Source organism: Anomaloglossus baeobatrachus, chromosome 11, assembly GCF_048569485.1.
Source record: "Anomaloglossus baeobatrachus isolate aAnoBae1 chromosome 11, aAnoBae1.hap1, whole genome shotgun sequence".
NCBI classification, from domain to species: Eukaryota; Metazoa; Chordata; class Amphibia; order Anura; family Aromobatidae; genus Anomaloglossus; species Anomaloglossus baeobatrachus.
In genome coordinates, this window is record NC_134363.1 from 187401703 (window position 1) to 187418522 (window position 16820).

At 57.6% G+C, this 16820-nt stretch overlaps 1 protein-coding gene across 3 annotated transcripts in view; it reads left to right on the forward strand.

Moving 5' to 3' along the window:
• TMEM218 (transmembrane protein 218) overlaps positions 1-16820 on the forward strand; it is a 108195-nt gene that overhangs the window by 80858 nt on the left and 10517 nt on the right. For 2 of the 3 annotated variants that reach the window (XM_075328094.1, XM_075328093.1), the window contains exon 1: positions 16725-16820. This exon is cut by the window's right edge and continues 10 nt beyond it. The exons of the other annotated variant lie outside the window; for it this stretch is intronic. The gene's annotated coding sequence lies outside the window, so the exon portion shown is untranslated. Of the gene's footprint in view, positions 1-16724 lie in introns of those variants that run through there. 3 annotated transcript variants of the gene reach the window in all.

The window sequence follows — 16820 nt, forward strand, 5'->3', positions numbered from 1 at the left end:
ATACACACAAGATCAATGTTGTCTGACCGTAACATAACAGCGGGGCCCAGATACAGCCCGAGATCAATGCCGTCTGACCGTAACATAACAGCGGGGCCCAGATACAGCCCGAGATCAATGCCGTCTGACCGTAACATAACAGCGGGGCCCAGATACAGCCCGAGATCAATGCTGTCTGACCGTAACATAACAGCGGGGCCCAGATACAGCCCGAGATCAATGCCGTCTGACCGTAACATAACAGCGGGGCCCAGATACAGCCCGAGATCAATGCCGTCTGACCGTAACATAACAGCGGGGCCCAGATACAGCCCGAGATCAATGCTGTCTGACCGTAACATAACAGCGGGGCCCAGATACAGCCCGAGATCAATGCCGTCTGACCGTAACATAACAGCGGGGCCCAGATACAGCCCGAGATCAATGCCGTCTGACCGTAACATACCAGCGGGGCCCAGATACAGCGCGAGATCAATGCCGTCTGACCGTAACATAACAGCGGGGCCCAGATACACCCCGAGATCAATGCCGTCTGACCGTAACATAACAGCGGGGCCCAGATACAGCCCGAGATCAATGCCGTCTGACCGTAACATAACAGCGGGGCCCAGATACAGCCCGAGATCAATGCCGTCTGACCGTAACATAACAGCGGGGCCCAGATACAGCCCGAGATCAATGCCGTCTGACCGTAACATAACAGCGGGGCCCAGATACAGCCCGAGATCAATGCCGTCTGACCGTAACATAACAGCGGGGCCCAGATACAGCCCGAGATCAATGCCGTCTGACCGTAACATAACAGCGGGGCCCAGATACAGCCCGAGATCAATGCCGTCTGACCGTAACATAACAGCGGGGCCCAGATACAGCCCCAGATCAATGCAGTCTGACCGTAACATAACAGCGGGGCCCAGATACAGCCCGAGATCAATGCCGTCTGACCGTAACATAACAGCGGGGCCCAGATACAGCCCGAGATCAATGCTGTCTGACCGTAACATAACAGCGGGGCCCAGATACAGCCCGAGATCAATGCCGTCTGACCGTAACATAACAGCGGGGCCCAGATACAGCCCGAGATCAATGCCGTCTGACCGTAACATAACAGCGGGGCCCAGATACAGCCCCAGATCAATGCCGTCTGACCATTATGTTTAAAGTAGTGTTAGCAAAAATCAGTAGTAACTGAGAATTTAGGAGAGAAAAAACGATTGCCTTGATAATCAGGCGGTCCAGCTGTTTGACAAACCTGATGAAGGCCGGATGAAGCCGAAACACGTTGTATTTTTAATTAATATTTTTATTAAAACTTCTTAACCTGCTGGTGGTGGCCTCGCTGGAGCACTGGTTACCTGCTGACTCCTTACTCTTTTTTGCTCACCATTGTGATCCGCCAGACTTGTATTTGGGAGAGACACCGGCAGCTCACTGGGAGGACGGCACCGAATCACAATATCTGGTACTTTCAACTTACTATGGAGGTCTGCCCTGGGTTTCATATAGCAATGCTGTGCGCAGATAGCATTCTCTCCATTTTTCTTTCACATATTTTTCTTTTCTTTTTCAACTGCAAATATACAGTGTGTCCACCCATCTCCTGTCCACCGCCATTAACTTGAGAACGGCGGCAGCTATAGCCATAGAAGTGGTGTCTAGGTAAAGTAGTAGTAAAGTAGCCTTGCGCTATGCAATGAAACCACCTATAGCGCCACCTGGTGGAAAACGACGGAGTTAGTATTTTTATCTCAAAAACGGAACACGATAGAGGAAAAAAGTGAATTACAAAGTTGTAGGGCATCATCAATTCAATATGAATCCACACCTTGCATACAGAAATACTATGATTAGAATGTGTAAACCTCACAAGGCTGTGGACGTGAAGCGATACCTTATGGAGACCTTCCTACAAGTCATTGGGTATGGTGGCTGTGTGGAGTGGCCTCCGCTCACCTGACCTGACCCCATTGGACTTCTTTCTGTGAGGTCACATCAAACAGCAGGTGTATGCGACCCCTCCACCAACATTGCAGGACCTACGACGACGTATCACAGATGCTTGTGCAAACGTGTCACCTACCATATTGCACAACGTGCAGCAAGATACAGTATGCTGTGCAGAGGCCAGATGTGCATTGCAACTGACGGGGGACACTGTGAGCATCAAAGTTACATGAGCATCATATGCGTGACCAGCATTCAATGTATTGGGGGGGTCATGGGTTTCATATCATAACATTTCTGTATGCAAGGTGTCGATTCGTATTGAATTGATGATGCCCTGCAACTTTGTAATTCACTTTTTTTCTCTATCTCGTTCCGTTTTCGAGATAAAAATTCTAACTCCGTTGTTTTCCACCAGGTGGCGCTATAGGTGCTTTCATTGCGTAGCGCATGGCTACTTTACTATACCTAGACACCACTTCTATGCCTATAGCTGCCGCCGTTCTTAAGTTAATGGCGGTGAACAGAATATGGGTGGACACACTGTATGAAACTTTATAATATATCTTATTAGAAATGGCATCGCAATGCGTCTGTACTCCTTCTCTGTCAAGTTCCTGTTAACTTGCACAAACATTCTCAGTCATTAAAAAATCTATGTTGGTAAGACGGAGAGGAGGGGGATGCAACTGCAGAATTCCTGCTGTGTAGACTGCATAGGGCATCTGACACGAGTGCTGGAATAGACACTCTTGGCACTTTCTTTAGAGCATTTTACTTCTTTCCCCTATTTTACAAATGGGACATTTTTCCAGTTTTGCTCTTGGGCCCTGTGAGTTGTGTTTGCCCCTGCACTTATTTGCCTCTAGCTCCTGAATTCTCCCACATCATGGAAACTCTGTCATCGGAAGAGGAGGTGGATCCAGGGATGTCGTGGTGTAGATTTGGACACTTTTCGCTGTAATGTCGTGTCGTGGAACCTGTGCGTGTTTTGTGTTTATCCTTATTACTGATTTGCCCTTTTTGCTCTCAGCCCCTTTTAACCCCGCTGCACCCAATCACTGTCTAAAAGTTTGTAGCGCGCGGCTTCTATTTCTATTTGATTCCCCTTCTCCTTTAATTGTAATTACACTTTATATAAAGACGCTCCGACGTCTTAAAGAACATCTTGGGGACCGACTTCTTGACTCAGATGTCGTTGTTACTTAAACATGTTCTTGCGTTAAGCGCTGACTTCCTTCAGTAATTCAGTTCTTTGGCTCGTCATAAAGATTGTGCGCGGCTAATGGCAGACAGGAGGATTGAGAGAGGAAGCATTTTCTCTGTGTGTGAGCCGCACTCCGCTGATTGTCGCTCTCCTTGGCTCCTTGTCAGCTGATTTTTATCCAGATGTAAGCATCCTGAAGACAATCAACAGCCACAGGTGTGAAACGCAAGTGTCACTGAGGGGGCCCAAAAAACCACATTACAGCCAAATTCACAGGATGAAAGCAAAATAGACAAAAGTGTAATGGCTGCAGAACGAGGAGGGTCAGCACTGCTGCTCCGGTCCCAGAGGCCCGGTGTCATCCAGCCTGCAGAGAAGCTGGACGGCTCCGCACATCGCCAGTCTGCTCAGGAATCTGGATTTACCTATTGTATAATCAGGATATTGTTACATTCACAAGATGGAGACAAAGACGTAGAGTCACATAGGAAGGAGCAGCGGCTCTTGCATGATGTGTAAGGAAGACACCGGCATAGTATAGCAGTGAGTGAAGTCTACGAAAGAAGGGTAAATGCACATTTAGGGGAGTCAATATGGATTTGCTTGCAGAAAGGCAACCGTGTAATAAAGCACCAGCAAGGTAAATGAGACTTAATAAAGCCTCACCCACTTTTTTTTTTAATGGCCTTCAGCTCATTCTCGAGCCATGGCGACTTGATGGATGAATGCTCTGTAGGTAGATAGGTCCACCACGGTCTTCTCCTCCTAGATAGATCCACCAGGGTCTTCTCCGCCTAGATAGGTCCACCAGAGTCTTCTCCACCTAGGGAAGTTCACCAAGTTCTTCTCCACACAGATAGGTCCCCCAAGGTCTTCTCCACCTACATAGGTCCACCAGGGTCTTCTACGCCTAGATAGGTCCACCAGAGTGTTCTCCACCTAGAAAGGTCCAGCAGGGTCTTCTCCGCCTAGATAGGTCCCCCAGGGTCTTCTCCACCTAGTTAGGTCCCCCAGGGTCTTCTCCGCCTAGATAGGTCCCTCAGGGTCTTCTCTGTCTAGATAGGTCCACAAGAGTCTTTTACGTCTAGATAGGTCCACCAGGGTCTTCTACGCCTAGATAGGTCCACCAGGGTCTTCTCCGCCTAGGTAGGTCCATCAGAGTCTTCTCCGCCTAGATAGGTCCCCCAGGGTCTTCTCCGCCTAGGTAGGTTCATCAGAGTCTTCTCCGCCTAGATAGGTCCACCAGGGTCTTCTCCGCCTAGATAGGTCCCTCAGGGTCTTCTCCGTCTAGATAGATCCACCAGGGTCTTCTACGCCTAGATAGGTCCACCAGAGTCTTCTCCGCCTAGATAGGTCCACCAGGGTCTTCTCCTCTGTTACCTTAATAGTATCAAGCTCTCGGGTTGCTGGCCTTCCTCTTCACCTTGTTCTTTTTATTCTTCTGACCATGGTGTCCTTCTCCAGTGATTGCTCTCTTCGTATGATGTGATCTTGGTGTCTGGCCGGCTTGATTTGATCCAGAGTTGGATTATTTGTTCTTCTTGCCATCCATGGTATTGACAACCTCCTTCTCCAGCTCCACATTTCGAAGGTGTTGATTCTTTATGCTGAAAATTGTCAAGCGGAGTTAATCTTAAAATCTGCAAATGTGAATTCTTTCTGCGGAATTTCACTGCGTTTTCTTCTCTTTGTATAGTGAGTTCTGTGGCACATTAGCCTGTACCACCTCGATTAGCTGTGGATACAATATGGAAATATACAGCAGATCTGCTACACGTGCAATCCTCTGTACGGACGGCTCTATAGGGCGTATTATATCTGACAACTCCGCAGTGACAACCTGTAAGGAATGGTGTAACTGAAGCTTCTGTGCTCCAAGGGAAAATCTATACCATTGTGTGCAATGACTTTCTATAGACATCTCCATGCACAGATTGTAAAGTGAAGGGATGATTTCTATATTCAGGACAAAGTATGGAGCTTCAGAAAGTTCTGAGCCTGACTATAGGTTCTACTTATCTGAATGTGATGGTTGGATATAAATGGGACCGCTGAAGAACTTTCTGCATCCAAATCTGCAGAATGGGAATTCTCCCGAAAATCACTGTGTAACATCACTCGGACAGTGTGAATAGTCTGCATTGCCCCGCCGCGCCTCCCCCTTATAATGGGGCAGCACTGCTGTGACCCCTCAGACCCAATGGGCAGCTGCATCCTCTGACCTGTATAGACTCTTCCCATGAAGATCCCTCAGAGGTTGATACCTTTCTATCTACTGATTAACAAAGTGCAATGATATTATTCCTGCATCCATGAAGACTATCTGCTCTTCTAGTTACATTCAAATTTGCATTTAGGGTTTTGCTAGCACTTGGAACTCATTGGCCCCGTCCTGAAAGACCCATAGATTACATATAAAATATCCTATAATGCAAAATATACTCAATCTGAGTGGTCATACGGCTGCGCTAATCAGAGACCACCAGGCAGGGTCTTCTGAATTGTAACCTTCCTCTCCACCAGGCAGGGTCTTCTGGATTGTAACCTTCCTCTCCACCAGGCAGGGTCTTCTGGATTGTAACCTTCCTCTCCACCAGGCAGGGTCTTCTGGATTGTAGCCTTCCTCTCCACCAGACAGGGTCTTCTGGATTGTAGCGTTCCTCTCCACCAGGCAGAGTCTTTTCGATTGTAGCCTTCCTCTCCACCAGGCAGGGTCTTCTGGATTTTAGCCTTCCTCTCCATCAGGCAGGGTCTTCTGGATTGTAGCCTTCTTCTCCACCAGGCAGGGTCTTCTGGATTGTAACCTTCCTCTCCACCGGGCAGGGTCTTCTGGATTGTAACCTTCCTCTCCACCGGGCAGGGTCTTCTGGATTGTAACCTTCCTCTCCACCGGGCAGGGTCTTCTGGATTGTAACCTTCCTCTCCACCGGGCAGGGTCTTCTGGATATTAACCTTCCTCTCCACCAGGCAGGGTCTTCTGGATTGTAGCCTTCCTCTCCACCAGGCAGGGTCTTCTGGATTGTAGCCTTCCTCTCCACCAGGCAGGGTCTTCTGGATTGTAGCCTTCCTCTCCTGGAGTGACCTTATCCAGATCTGTGGACTGTGCCGGGGTTAGAGCCGCGTCCTACTGCACAGATAGGGAGATGATATTAAAACTGGATAATTTATATGATAAATTGACTTTGCCGCTCCTTCTGATGTCGGACCCCCTAGGTTATATACAATTCTATATGCTATAGTTGTGAGTTTGCTTCTGAGCGGTCCTAATCAATAAGATTGGTGTGAGTGTTATTGGCACTGCGACTGACTGTATGGACGTGTGAACACCAACAGCAGAGTGCAGCGTGTGCCGGGACCGGCTGCTGCCCAAAGTGCATGGAGCCTCGTTCTGCGCTTCCTTCTGAGGCTCCATAGATTTTGATGGAGGTAATAGAGGAGCGGCATGGCAACCCCTGGATTACGTCAGAGCTGGGATCTTTGATTTCTAATAAATTGGTGAATTTTTGAAAATACCTTGTTTTTATTTCCTTACTTCTCTTTTTATGTTTTTCAGGTTTCCATTGTGGACTTTGGTGGACTACTTTGGATCTGCATGTTTTTTTTGTTGCATTATTTTAATAAATTGGTGAACCAGGGATCGAGTTGGGGAGTGTTTTCTTAAAATGGAATATTTTTTGTGTTTTTTTAACCTTTATTCTTACTGGTTAGTAATGGGGCTGTCTGATAGACCCCTATCCAGTACTTTCACCAGGGAAAGATGCCAGCTGTCACTACACAGCTGACATCAACCCTAACTACCATTACCCCGATTGCCACTGCACCAGGGCAATCGAGAAGAGACGGCTACAGCGCCAGAATTAGAGCATCTAATGGATGTGCCACTTCTGCGGCAGCTGCAAGCTGACATTTTTAGGCTGGGAAGGGCCAAATAACCATGGTCCCTCCCAGCCTGACAATACCAGCCCCCAGCTGTCTGCTTTACCTGCGCTGGTTTTAAAAAAAATGGGGGGACTGAACACCCCCGCCATTTAATAATGTATTTATTTGGCTAAATAGATGTACAAGCTATCTATTATCTATCTCTCTGTCTATCTATCATTTTCTGTTTTTGCAGACCTTTTACACATCCAAATCATTCATTTCAGTGTGAAGCGCTTTTTTCTCGGTACGTGTCACAGATAGCACTTGGATGGACAAAACAGACCGTTCAACACTTACGTTTTTTTTTAATGGACATGTGAAGGGGACCTTAGGGTGAATTCCCACAACGCAGATTTTGTTGCAGAAATTTTCAACTGAATATTCCTTCCATTCTCCCTGAATAAGGTTGTAATATATGGACGTAGCCTTAATATATCAACTTGGACGCTGTGAGATTCTTAGAAGTAGGATGTTTTGTAGGAAGTGCAAATAATGTGATGCCAGCTGTAGGGTCAGCGGTGTTTATTGAGCACCCTCTAGTGGCCATCAGTAGCAGTGCTTCTGAACATAATGTGCCAGACACTTTGATTTCATTTTATTTTTGTCATTGATAATGTGCGATAAATAGTGTTAGATTTCATACGTTCTTATATTTAAAGGGTTTGTTCTTTGAAAGTATGTTATTGCTGATACTCAGAATAAGTGGTAGCTTACTGGTCGGTGAGGGTCTCGCTGATGGGACTCCTGTTGTGATTGTCATTCGAAGGGCTGATGGTTTGGAGCTCCCCCTGGTGGTCAGGACTGGGGGTGAAGCTGACTGTGCCTCAACAGGTGTGGGAGTTAATCGGGAGTTTGGGAAGCCCAATTGCAGATCAGCCTGGGCTATATAGAAGCGCAGTGTCTGCTGGCTGGGGCCGGTGATAGATGTTTTTCCTCTGTCTCTGAATTGGCTTGGAGTTTGTCCTTCCATTTATCCTGTGCCTGTCCCATTCCAGATAAGTTGCAAGTTATTTGCTTAATTGCCTGATCCACACCTAAGGGTGTTTGTTTTTCTTTTTGTTTTGCTTAAAGTCTGTTTTCTTGCAGGAGAGGAATTGTCTTTCTGTTTTGATGAGCATGGGGGTTTCCCCTTCGCAGGCCCCACAGCAAGAAAATGGAGATTCTCCCTGTTCTATTTGATTATTTGCACTTTTGTATTTCTTGTGATTTTTTTGGTATTTTGTTTCTCCCATTATTTACAAGAGTACCTGATATAGTGGGGAAGAGTCCTAGTGGTCTCAGTATTTTTCTTATCAGGCGATTGGTATATTTCTGCAGGGTTTTGCACTAACCGCAATCAGTTATCTGTCCTATCCTGTTCTATCTAGGAAGTCGGGCCTCGCCTTTGCTAATCTATATTTCCTATCTGTGTATTGCTTTCTTACATCATCGTTGCTTTTATATGTTGGGGGCTTGCCATTCCTTTGGGGACTACTCTGAGGCAAGATAGGTTTCCTCATTTCTATCTGTGAGGTGTAGTAAGTTTCTCTGGCTGTGACAAGCCGTCTAGGTGTGTTTAGGAACGCTCCACGGCTACTTCTACTGTGGTCTGACAGGGGATTGCAGTCAGCTCAGGTTTCAACCACTTTTGTGTTTTTTCTGCTGATGGGATTTTTGTGATCATCCACGGTGACCAAATCATAACAGACTCCCATAGATGGGCAGAAAAGGAGTTATATCCCCTTTAGAATGGAGTATAGGGTCGGTTGCTTGACCACCGCTTCATTCATTCTCTTTGAGTCTGCCAGAGAAAGCCGAGCGCAGCTTCATAGGAAATTAATGGAGCGGCGGGCAGGCGTGTGTGCGGAGCACTAACAGGGATGCAAGTTCCCCGCTCTTCCGATCGGAGTGGGTTCCACAAGTCGGATCTCCACCGTTCAATCCTGAGGTTAGGTGATAACTTGTTTGCATAGGACCACCCCTTTAAGGCTGAATTCACATGTCCTGTAATCATCTGTTACATCGGATCCTACAGAGATCTGTTGGGGAAAAAAGTTCTGCAAACACAAGTTTTTTGTCCGTTCTTAAATAACTGATTTCTGCAGGATCCGTTTTTTTTTTTTTTAACAATGGAGTCTATGGAGGACGGATCCGTTACCTGATCACTATTTAGCCGTCTGTCATTCTTACATTTGTAACAGATCCGTTATTTTCTTACAGGATCCATTACAACTGGAAGATAAATAGCGATCAGGTAACGGATTCGTCCTTCATGTTAAACAAAAAACGGATCCTGCAGAAATCATTTTGACAACGGATCTCTGCTGGATCACTTCTAACATATGATTACAGGACGTGTGAACTCACCCTAATAGTTATCACAGCCTATTACACACTACAATCGCTGGTCCCAACATACTCCATTTGGGACCCTCATTCCAACCGTCCTGGATGCAGCAGGGCAATGCCACATTTGGGGAGCTGTTCCTAGGCGTTGGCGGCATCTCCTGCTTTCACCAGGTAGTTGAATATAATGGTGGAGCAGGGAGCCGCGAGCTCCACCATTCACCTGTGTCACCTGAGGTCTGTGAGGAGGCGCAATGTTGTCACAACATCACGCCCCAGCACAGGAGACCCCTCATACTGAGAACGGGTATAAAAAAGTAGTTTTATTTTTTTGAAAGAGTGCAGCATGCTAAGGGGCGCTGTAGGGGATCGTACTATGTGGGGGGCACTGTGGTGGCATCAGAATGTGTGGGGCACTGTGGGGACATTGTACCATGTGGGGCACTGTGGTGGCATCAGACTGTGGGAGCACCGAGATGGCATCAGACTGTGGGGGGACTGTGTGAGGGTTTCTTACTGGGTGGAGGGCACTGATGGAACATTGTACCATGTGGGGGGAACTGTGGGGACATTATACTGTGTGGAAGCACCATACAATGTGGGGGCATAAGTCTGGGAGGGGTTAGGGGTGTGGCTTGGCTGTGTGTAATCTCCCCCATTCACTCTCCCTCTCCCAAACCTCTCTCCATACCCCTTCAATCCCCTCCCCCTCTTCTCTCCATACCCCGTACCCCCTCTCTGTTCCCCCCATCCTCTCTCCTTACCCCCTTTGTCCTTTCTCCCTGTCCTTTCTCCCTACTCCCTCTGTCCTCCCCAGCCTCTCCCCATCCCACCCTCCCTCGTTCCCCCCTCCCCGTCCTCTCTCAATCCTCGTTCTCTCACCATCTCCCCTCCCTGTCCTCTCTCCATCCCCCCTCCCTGTCCTCTCTCCATCCCCCCCCTCCCCATCCTCCACCCCCCCAGCACCCCCCTCCCCCCTCCCCCTCCGTCTCCCCACACCGTCTCCCCCCCCCACACCGTCCTCCCCCCCCCACACCGTCCTCCCCCCCCCCCCAGCCTCACACACCGTCCTCCCCCCCCCAGCCTCACACACCGTCCTCCCCCCCCCCCAGCCTCACACACTGTCCTCCCCCCCCCCCCAGCCTCACACACCGTCCTCCCCCCCCCCCCAGCCTCACACACCGTCCTCCCCCCCCCCCAGCCTCACACACCGTCCTCCCCCCCCCCCCAGCCTCACACACCGTCCTCCCCCCCCCCCAGCCTCACACACCGTCCTCCCCCCCCCAGCCTCACACACCGTCCTCCCCCCCCCAGCCTCACACACCGTCCTCCCCCCCCCAGCCTCACACACCGTCCTCCCCCCCCAGCCTCACACACCGTCCTCCCCCCCCCAGCCTCACACACTGTCCTCCCCCCCCCCCCCCCTCACACACCGTCCTCCCCCCCCCCCCAGCCTCACACACAGTCTCCCCCCCCAGCCTCACACACCGTCTCCCCCCCAGCCTCACACACCGTCTCCCCCCCAGCCTCACACACCGTCTCCCCCCCAGCCTCACACACCGTCTCCCCCCCAGCCTCACACACCGTCCTTCCCCCCTCCCCCCCCTCACACACCGTCCTTCCCCCCTCCCCCCCCTCCACACACCGTCCTTCCCCCCCCCCCCAGCCTCACACACAGTCCTTCCCCCCCCAGCCTCACACACCGTCCTTCCCCCCCCCCGCCTCACACACCGTCTCCCCCCCCCCGCCTCACACACCGTCTCCCCTCCCCAGCCTCACACACCGTCCTTCCCCCCCCCCCCCAGCCTCACACACCGTCCTCCCCCCCCCCCCCAGCCTCACACACCGTCCTTCCCCCCCCCAGCCTCACACACCGTCCTTCCCCCCCCCCCAGCCTCACACACCGTCCTTCCCCCCCCCCAGCCTCACACACCGTCTCCCCCCCCGGCCCTCACACACCGTCTTCCCCCCCCCCGGCCCTCACACACCGTCTTCCCCCCCCCCCCAGCCCTCACACACCGTCTCCCCCCCCCCCCAGCCCTCACACACCGTCTCCCCCCCCCCCAGCCCTCACACACCGTCTCCCCCCCCCCCCAGCCCTCACACACCGTCTCCCCCCCCCAGCCCTCACACACCGTCTTCCCCCCCCCAGCCCTCACACACCGTCTTCCCCCCCCCAGCCCTCACACACCGTCTTCCCCCCCCCCAGCCCTCACACACCGTCCTTCCCCCCCTCACACACCGTCCTTCTCCCCCCCCCCCCTCACACACCGCCTTCCCCCCCCCCCCCCCAGCTTTACACACCGTCCTTCCCCCCCCCAGCCTTACACACCGTCCTCCCCCCCCCCCGCCTCACACACACGCCGTCCTCCCCCCCCCCGCCTCACACACCGTCCTTCCCCCCCCCAGCCTCACACATCGTCCTTCCCCCCCCCCCCCCTCACACACCGTCCTTCCCCCCCCTCACACACCGTCCTCCCCCCCCCCGCCTCACACACCGTCCTTCCCCCCCCAGCCTCACACTACCGTCACCCCCCCCCCCCCCCAGCCTCACACCACCGTGCCTCACACACCGTCCTTCCCCTTCCCCCCCAGCCTCACACACCGTCCTTCCCCCCCCCAGCCTCACACACCGTCCTTCCCCCCCCCCCGCCTCACACACCGTCTCCCCCCCCCGCCTCACACACCGTCTCCCCCCCCAGCCTCACACACCGTCCTTCCCCCCCCCAGCCTCACACACCGTCCTCCCCCCCCCACACACCGTCCTTCCCCCCCCCAGCCTCACACACCGTCCTTCCCCCCCCAGCCTCACACACCGTCCTCCCCCCCCCCAGCCTCACACACCGTCCTCCCCCCCAGCCTCACACACCGTCCTCCCCCCCAGCCTCACACACCGTCCTTCCCCCCCCCAGCCTCACACACCGTCCTTCCCCCCCCCCAGCCTCACACACCGTCCTTCCCCCCCCCCCCCAGCCTCACACACCGTCCTCCCCCCCCAGCCTCACACACCGTCCTTCCCCCCCAGCCTCACACACCGTCCTTCCCCCCCCCCCCCCAGCCTCACACACCGTCTCCCCCCCCCGGCCCTCACACACCGTCTCCCCCCCCCCCGGCCCTCACACACCGTCTTCCCCCCCCCCGGCCCTCACACACCGTCTTCCCCCCCCCGGCCCTCACACACCGTCTTCCCCCCCAGCCCTCACACACCGTCTTCCCCCCCCCCGGCCCTCACACACCGTCTTCCCCCCCCCCGGCCCTCACACACCGTCTTCCCCCCCCCAGCCCTCACACCGTCTTCCCCCCCCAGCCCTCACACACCGTCTTCCCCCCCCCAGCCCTCACACACCGTCTTCCCCCCCCCCAGCCCTCACACACCGTCTTCCCCCCCCAGCCCTCACACACCGTCCTTCCCCCCCCAGCCCTCATACACCGTCCTTCCCCCCCCCCCCCTCACACACCGTCCTTCCCCCCCCCAGCCTCACACACCGTCCTTCCCCCCCCCCCCCAGCCTCACACACCGTCCTTCCCCCCCCAGCCTCACACACCGTCCTTCCCCCCCCCAGCCTCACACACCGTCCTTCCCCCCCCAGCCTCACACACCGACCCCCCCCCAGCCTCACACACCGTCCTCCCCCCCCAGCCTCACACACCGTCCTCCCCCCCCCAGCCTCACACACCGTCCTCCCCCCCCCCCCCAGCCTCACACACCGTCCTTCCCCCCCCCCAGCCTCACACACCGTCCTTCCCCCCCCCAGCCTCACACACCGTCCTTCCCCCCCCCCCCAGCCTCACACACCGTCCTTCCCCCCCCCCCAGCCTCACACACCGTCCTCCCCCCCCCATCCTCACACACCGTCCTCCCCCCACCCCAGCCTCACACACCGTCCTTCCCCCCCCCCAGCCTCACACACCGTCCCCCCCCCCCCGCCTCACACACAGTCCCCCCCCAGCCCTCACACACCGTCCTTCCTCCCCCCAGCCCTCACACACCGTCCTCCCCCCCCCCTCACACACCGTCCTTCCCCCCCCCTCACACACCGTCCTCCCCCCCCTCACACACCGTCCTCCCCCCCCCCCCCCCACACACCGTCCTTCCCCCCCCCCACACACACACACCGTCCTCCCCCCCCCCCCACACACACACACACACCGTCCTTCCCCCCCCCAGCCTCACACACCGTCCTTCCCCCCCCCCCCAGCCTCACACACCGTCCTTCCCCCCCCCCCAGCCTCACACACCGTCCTCCCCCCCCCCCCCCCAGCCTCACACACCGTCTTCCCCCCCCCCAGCCCTCACACACCATCCCCCCCCAGCCCTCACACACCGTCTTCCCCCCCCCCAGCCCTCACACACCGTCTTCCCCCCCCCCAGCCCTCACACACCGTCTTCCCCCCCCCAGCCCTCACACACCGTCTTCCCCCCCCCAGCCCTCACACACCGTCCTCCCCCCCCCCCCTCACACACCGTCCTTCCCCCCCCCAGCCTCACACACCGTCCTTCCCCCCCCCCCAGCCTCACACACCGTCCTTCCCCCCCCCCCAGCCTCACACACCGTCCTTCCCCCCCCCCCAGCCTCACACACCGTCCTTCCCCCCCCAGCCTCACACACCGTCCTTCCCCCCCCCCCCCCCAGCCTCACACACCGTCCTTCCCCCCCCCCCAGCCTCACACACCGTCCTCCCCCCTCCCCCCCAGCCTCACACACCGTCCTCCCCCCCCCCCCCAGCCTCACACACCGTCCTTCCCCCCCCAGCCTCACACACCGTCCTCCCCCCCCCAGCCTCACACACCGTCCTCCCCCCCCCCAGCCTCACACACCGTCCTTCCCCCCCCCCCAGCCTCACACACCGTCCTTCCCCCCCCCCAGCCTCACACACCGTCCTTCCCCCTCACACACCGTCCTTCCCCCCCCCTCACACACCGTCCTTCCCCCCCCCCAGCCTCACACACCGTCCTTCCCCCCCCCCCCCCAGCCTCACACACCGTCCTCCCCCCCCAGCCTCACACACCGTCCTCCCCCCCCCCCCAGCCTCACACACCGTCCTCCCCCCCCCCCCAGCCTTACACACCGTCCTTCCCCCCCCAGCCTCACACACCGTCCTTCCTCCCCCAGCCTCACACACCGTCCTCCCCCCCCCCCGCCTCACACACACGCCGTCCTCCCCCCCCGCCGCCTCACACACCGTCCTCCCCCCCCCCCCGCCTCACACACCGTCCTCTCCCCCCCCCCGCCTCACACACCGTCCTCCCCCCCCCCGCCTCACACACCGTCCTCCCCCCCCCGCCTCACACACCGTCCTCCCCCCCCCCCAGCCTCACACACCGCCCCCCCCCCCAGCCTCACACACCGCCCCCCCCCCAGCCTCACACACCGCCCCCCCCCCAGCCTCACACACCGCCCCCCCCCCCCAGCCTCACACACCGTCCCCCCCCCGCCGCCTCACACACCGTCCTCTTCCCCCCCCCGCCGCCTCACACACCGTCCTCCCCCCCCCCGCCTCACACACCGTCCTCCCCCCCGCCTCACACACCGTCCTCCCCCCGCCTCACACACCGTCCTTCCCCCCCCCCCAGCCTCACACACCGTCCTCCCCCCCCCCGCCTCACACACCGTCCTCCCCCCCCCCTCACACACCGTCCTCCCCCCCCCCCCTCACACACCGTCCTCCCCCCCCCCCCCAGCCTCACACACCGTCCTTCCCCCCCCCAGCCTCACACACCGTCCCCCCCCCAGCCTCACACACCGTCCTCCCCCCCACCCCCCCCAGCTTCACACACCGTCCTCCCCCCCCCCCCCCCCAGCCTCACACACCGTCCTCCCCCCCCCCCCCCAGCCTCACACACCGTCCTCCCCCCCCCCCGCCTCACACACCGTCCTCCCCCCCGCCTCACACACCGTCCTCCCCCCCCCCCAGCCTCACACGCCGTCCTTCCCCCCCCAGCCTCACACACCGTCCTTCCCCCCCCCAGCCTCACACACCGCCCCCCCCCCAGCCTCACACACCGTCCCCCCCCAGCCTCACACACCGTCCTCCCCCCCCCCCCAGCCTCACACACCGTCCTCCCCCCCCACTGTCCTCCCCCCCCCCCACTGTCCTCCCCCCCCCACTGTCCTCCCCCCCCCCAAGCCTCACACACCGTCCTCCCCCCCCCAGCCTCACACACCGTCCTCCCCCCCCCCCCACTGTCCTCCCCCCCCCCCACTGTCCTCCCCCCCCCAGCCTCACACACCATCCCCCCCCAGCCTCACACACCGTCCCCCCCAGCCTCACACACCGTCCCCCCCCCAGCCTCACACACCGTCCTCCCCCCCCCCCTCACACACCGTCCTCCCCCCCCCCCAGCCTCACACACCGTCCTCCCCCCCCCCCCCAGCCTCACACACCGTCCTCCCCCCCAGCCTCACACACCGTCCTCCCCCCCCCCCCCCAGCCTCACACACCGTCCTCCCCCCCCCCCCCCCCAGCCTCACACACCGTCCTCCCCCCCCCCCCCCCCAGCCTCACACACCGTCCTCCCCCCCCCCCCCCAGCCTCACACACCGTCCTCCCCCCCCCCCCCCAGCCTCACACACCGTCCCCCCCCCCCCCCCCAGCCTCACACACCGTCCTCCCCCCCCCGCCTCACACACCGTCCTCCCCCCCCCCCCCAGCCTCACACACCGTCCTTCCCCCCCCCCCCCAGCCTCACACACCGTCCTTCCCCCCCCCCCCAGCCTCACACACCGTCCTCCCCCCCCCCCAGCCTCACACACCGTCCCCCCCCAGCCTCACACACCGTCCTTCCCCCCCCAGCCTCACACACCGTCCTCCCCCCCCCCCAGCCTCACACACCGTCCTTCCCCCCCCCAGCCTCACACACCGTCCTTCCCCCCCCAGCCTCACACACCGTCCTTCCCCCCCCCCCAGCCTCACACACCGTCCTTCCCCCCCCCCCAGCCTCACACACCGTCCTTCCCCCCCCCCAGCCTCACACACCGTCCTTCCCCCCCCCCAGCCTCACACACCGTCCTTCCCCCCCCAGCCTCACACACCGTCCTTCCCCCCCCCAGCCTCACACACCGTCCTTCCCCCCCCCCAGTCTCACACACCGTCCTCCGTCCCCAGCCTCACACACCGTCCTCCGTCCCCAGCCTCACACACCGTCCTCCGTCCCCAGCCTCACACACCGTCCCCCGTCCCCCGTCCCCAGCCTCACACACCGTCCTCCCCGGCATCCTGCCTGTGCCTATCTGAACTCCAGGCCCAAGTAACCACAGCACACTAGCGTTGCTAAGGAAACGCGCTTCAGCCAACCGCTGGGCGAGAACGGGATGAGGCGGCGCCTGTGATTGGACAGGAAGCCGGAGGACTCGTGTTACGTCAGTGTGGATTGGATGATAGGCGTCCCGTGTGTTACCTGCAGCCGGAGCGGCAGCTGGTC